Below are 5,782 nucleotides of genomic sequence, written 5' to 3'. Positions count from 1 at the left end.
ATTTCAAAAAAGTAAACTAATTTTTACCTCATATTCCAACCAATTAAATTTCATGGATAACTAAGTTATTTTATTTTGAGATAAATTTTAAATTATACATGAAAAATTATGATAGAGTCAACATTTATATTTATAATTTAACTTTAAATAAAAATTTAAAAATATTATTTAAATTAAAAAGAAATAATTTTTTAAAATTATAAATATTAACTCTGTTTTAATTTGAGTTTATTTAATTATTTTTAACAATATAATAATTAAATTTATTCATTTAATAGTAAAAAATAATTCGATCAAGTCCATCTCTCAAAACTTTTAAATTTATTTTGTTAATTACGAATGACATCTTTTATGAAAAAAATTTTAAATCTAAATTTAACATGCAGAGATAAGTTAAAAAATACAAACCATTATCGTCGAAGGGACCATTATGTTGGACCACTTTAGAATAAGTAAGATTTTGGATATTTTTGGTTAGTTGAGAAGGCGGTGTTGCGCAGTCTGGTCGTATTGGCAGTAGCTAACCTGGCGACAGCAACTCGGCAGCCATTATCCTCAAACACTTCACTTTTCCATTAAAGCTGCGGGATTTCATTAGACTCTGGTTTTACAGCTAACTATCTTTGATCCGTACACCGACAACTGTCTACAACCAAGCTGGAGGGAACAGAGCAGCTTCCTTGGTCTCTTCCTCTGCCATTTTTCCTCTCCTATAAAATGCCCAGCTCTACCTAAATTCTCTATTTTATCTCAGCTCTGCAAAATTATCAAAATACAAAATGATTAGTTTTTCGAGTTTCAAGTTTACCTTGCTTCCGCCTCTTATGGTTGGCTGTCTTATGGCAGCATCAGCGAGCAACTTCGACAATTATTTTGACATCACATGGGGAGACGGGCGTGGTAAGATTGTCAACAATGGAGAGGTCCTCACTCTCTCCCTCGATAAATCTTCTGGTTCTGGTTTCCAGTCTAAGAATGAGTATCTCTTCGGCAAGATTGATATGCAGCTCAAGCTTGTCCCTGGAAACTCTGCTGGCACTGTCACTGCCTACTATGTAAGTTATTCCACTACTCTTTTTTATCAGGTCATAATATACGGCTGTGGCTTATAGTATGTGTACAGTATACTTATCTTCACTGTCTGGATTTGCAGCTATCTTCGAAAGGATCAACATGGGATGAAATTGATTTCGAGTTCCTTGGAAATCTAAGTGGTGACCCTTACATTCTTCACACAAACGTGTTCAGTCAAGGCAAGGGTAACAGATAGCAACAATTCTATCTCTGGTTTGACCCAACTGCAGATTTCCATACTTATTGCATCCTCTGGAACCCCCAAAGTATCATGTGAGTGTTCATGAAGTTGCCATGTAGTAAAACCAAATTAACTAAAAATGTTACGTTAGTACACACTAATGCTATTAGTATGGAGGGATCTACTTGATTTATGGAATACAAGTTTAAGAGGTCCAAAAAAATTTAAGAACCAACTAGGTACAAATGGATAAATTCAGGGGCCAGATTATATATTATCCTTTTTTATTTTTATTTTCGTTTTCAAATTGATTGGTTGACGGAGTATTTGATATTGTTATGTTCCAGATTCTCTGTGGACGGTGCACCCATTAGAGAGTTCAAGAACATGGAGTCAATTGGTGTCCCATTTCCTAAAAATCAGCCGATGAGAATTTACTCTAGCTTGTGGAATGCTGATGACTGGGCTACAAGGGGTGGTCTGGTTAAGACTGACTGGACCCAAGCTCCTTTCACTGCCTCTTACAGGAACTTCAATGCCGATGCCTGTGTGTGGGGAGCCTCTTCCTGCAAACCGACTGCTACATCAACAAACATCGCATGGTTCTCTCAAGAGATGGATTCCGCAAAGCAGCAAAGGTTGCAATGGGGCAGAAGAACTACATGATCTACAACTACTGCAATGACGCTAACAGATTTCCTCAAGGTCTACCTCCTGAGTGCAGTATGTCTTAAAAAGACTTGAAGAGCCGATTAGAGAAGCTTGTTTTTTGAGATTGATATTCAATATTCTTTCATTTTTTTTTTCTTTATTCAAACCACGTTGCCCATTCTTTTCATCTTTTGAAAATTCTCATCACTTTGTATGTGGTAAGTTATTATGAAAGATATGAAAATTTAAGAGGATTTTAATTTCCCTTAAATAAAAAATGGTGTTGCATGGTATCTTTCGTTCCTACCTTATTACGTATGAAATTATTTATTCCATACAACCTTCTAGAGCTGATCGTGGCCGGACTGGGTCGGGCCGGATTTCAACATTTTTAGGCATAAGCACGGTACAAAAAATAGGTTTTAAATTTTATCTAAGTTCAACTTGAATTATAAAAGTCAAACTCAAGCCTAACTCGACTTGACCATATGAATTCTTTTAGATTATTTTATTATATATTATAACAAGTTTTAAAACATATAATATATTAAATACACTTAAAAACATTAAAGCAGATATTAAAATAACAAACAAATTGAAAATGCATTAAAAATTCTTTATAATAAGATGGTTGCAATTAAAATAGCAACAAAATTAACCATAAAATATAAGTTCTACAATAACTAAATAATATTAAAAGAAAAGCGAAACAATTTAAAAAATGCACAAAAAAATAACACCCAAACAGCAAAAACAGAAGCAAAAATAACAGTACAAATAACAAAAACAACAGCAAAAAAATAACAGAACCAAAACACTAGGAACAACAAGATAATTTTTATTAAAAAGTAATTAATTTATTTGGATCGAGCCATAACAAAAAAACTTTTACTTGAGGTTCGACCTATTTAAAAAACGGGCCTCATTTTTTATTCAAACATATTTTTTAAATTTATATTTTTATTCAAATCCTACTATTTTTCGAGCCGACATTCGACTCAAACTAAACAACCTGACTCATGATAAGATCGACAATCATCTAGTAAAAATGTTCCGTACTCAAAAGTTAATTTTCTGCCAATTGGAGGTTAGTTCAATTTGTAGTTTCTTGTTGATTTTTTTTTACCTATTGTTTGACTGCTTTTCTTTTTCTTTTTTATTTTTTTCCTTAAAAGAATTCTTTTTCGCTATTATCCATCACCAATAGAAAATTTATATCATCCGTTTTAATCATTAATGTCATTATAATTAAAATTTATTTCATTATTCTCATTAATTGTTAATTTTGTAATTTTATTTCAAATTTTTACTCTAATTTTTTTCTAAATTTCTCTAAATTTATTTTCTTTTTAACCTTATCGTCAGCCACATTTTCTTTCTCTACCTAACTAACTGTTACGTTTAGTGGCATCGAATATGTTTTAGTCTTCCTTTCCACCTTCTTTCGAAATATCTTACTTAATTATTTGCAATGCTTCCTCTCTATACCAAAAAACTGTACATTTTTCATTGGTTAAAGATACCTATTAGCTTTAAGTTCGATTGTTAGATTCGTGCTTCGTAAAATTAATGTGAAATATAGACTGGAACTTCTTAGTAAAATTCTAACTTTACATGTTCGCATTGTAGAAAGATATCAAGGTTGACTGGCGGATGGTGGGGGGCGACCTGGGACATATAGATTTAGTTGATATTGCTGGGACAGTGACTGTAAAAGTTTATTATTCTCTAAACATAATTATTTGAATAAACATTTTCTTCTTTTTTGGATTTTTTTATTTTTAAAAAAAATTTAAATTTGTTTTATCTATCTAATTATTTTATATTTTTCATTGAAATTTATTGTTTTTTTATAATTTTTAAATTATTTTTAATATGAAATATAAGAAAAAAATAATGTCATATCAGTAATTTAGGTTGAGGGCCAATTTGTCTCAAATAAAAGAATAAGGGCAAGTTAAATAAAAGTGTAAAAGTAGAACGCCAGGTTTGGAATTATGTCTTGTATATAAAACACCAATATAAGCATTTAATAGCACCATTTGAACCAAGAGAATATCATGCTCCTTCATCTAATATACAAGGATTAATTTGTCCATTTTTCAGTAAGGGAATCAAAATGCAATTTAGGGTATAGTATAGTGATTGTTATGGTACTTTTACCACCTTGTTGAGATCAAACAAGGGAAGTGTAACAGCCCACACCCACCTCAACGTCAGGTATGGATGAGAGATGCTACTAGAGCACCTACAAACAAGGAATCATAGAATTATTTAAGAGTTTAAACTTTAAAACATTTTTATAAGATCACTAAAACAAGTTTAAGGCAATTAAAAGACTTTAGAAACAACCTAAAATAATTTAGAAGTGGTTTGAGATGTGATTGGAGGTGTTTGGAACCCAAAATTGACCTCAGAAGGTCAAAACAACTTAAAACAGTGCAGTGACCTAGACTAGGCACTGGGATATCGGTACAAGTGCGGAGTTGAACTGATACAACTCCTTGACACTATAGTATTTTTCTCACTACATTTGTTGCGATACCACAGGGCCTTGTATCACTAAAAAGGATCATTTGGACTAAAATTTAAGCCTGAGTAGTATCAGAACTTTGACACATGGGACTCAAAAATCAAGTTTAAAACACCACAAACAACCACTAATACACCTTCAAACATGATATTTTTAAAACATGCTTAAAGATTGTCCAAAAGCATGCGAAGTTTCATCATAAAACATGCTCAAACTTACATCACATTCACAAAATCATTGAGATACTATTGTAAACATATTAAAGCTTCATGAATGCATTTAAAACAAGTTAATTCTTTATCCAATCATTTTCCATGTAAAAAAGGATGAAAATGCATGCATATCAGATATTCATGTAACACCCCTAACCACTTTTCATCACGGATTAGGGTTACGAGCATTACCGTACAATCGAAACATTTATATTTAATTTCATTCAATTTCATAAACATAACTTAAACCATTCATTCATACACACATTGTCCTTAAATTGAGCCCTCGAGGCCTTAAAAATACTTTAGAAACAAATCGGGACTAATTTGAAATTATTTGGAAAGTTTAGGAAATAATTGTAAAAATTTTGATACAGGGGTCACACGGCCGTGTGGCTAGGCCATGTGCCTCACACGACTGAAACACATGCCCGTGTCTCAGGCCGTGTAATAATCGAGATAAGGACACGCGACCGTGTCCTTATCCTTGTCCTTGACATTCAAACTAGAAACACATGGCCATGTCTCAGCCCGTGTCTCTGACCGTGTAACTTACTGAGTAGGGTTACACAGCCATGTCACACGCCCGTGTGCCAGAACGTGTAACTCTCGAAGTAGCCCCTACACGTCCGTGTACTTGGCCAAAAAGTAGCAATATTGACTTGTTTTAAAACAGTTTTAACATGATTGAAAATGTTTAACTCAATTGTGACCATTTTAACTTGATTTTATCATTTTGCCAATTTTTTTCTACTTTAAATTTTATTCAAAAATACTTTAATTTGTTATATCAAAACATATTATCAAAAAAAGCTTAGTTTAGCACTACTACTATGAAGTCGTTAATTAATGAATACGATGGGGCAGTAGGTTAATTTCAACAAGTCTTTTATTTATTTTAGCAATAATGTGACTAGCGATTTAAAGGAGTGGGTTGGAAATGTGCTGAGTGTTCATATTTCCAATAATCCAAAAAAAAAAAAATATTTAGGTCTCCCTACTATGATCAGGTGATGGAAGAAGGAGAATTTTTTTAGTTTTAAAGAACGATTTCGAAAAAGAATTGATGGGTAAGGCATGCGGTACTTATCTATAGGAGGCAAAGAGGTATTTATCAAATTGATATTACAA

General features: G+C 32.3%; 1 pseudogene; it reads left to right on the top strand.

Moving 5' to 3' along the window:
- Window positions 1-427: 427 nt before the first annotated feature.
- LOC108484684 (xyloglucan endotransglucosylase/hydrolase protein 22-like) lies at window positions 428-2,072 on the top strand (annotated as a pseudogene).
- Window positions 2,073-5,782: the final 3,710 nt, after the last annotated feature.

The sequence above is a fragment of the Gossypium arboreum genome, chromosome 2, assembly GCF_025698485.1.
Source record: "Gossypium arboreum isolate Shixiya-1 chromosome 2, ASM2569848v2, whole genome shotgun sequence".
In the NCBI taxonomy this organism is placed as follows: Eukaryota; Viridiplantae; Streptophyta; class Magnoliopsida; order Malvales; family Malvaceae; genus Gossypium; species Gossypium arboreum.
The sequence above is the reverse complement of the archived record's forward strand: the minus strand, read 5'-3'. Positions and strand labels throughout refer to the sequence as shown.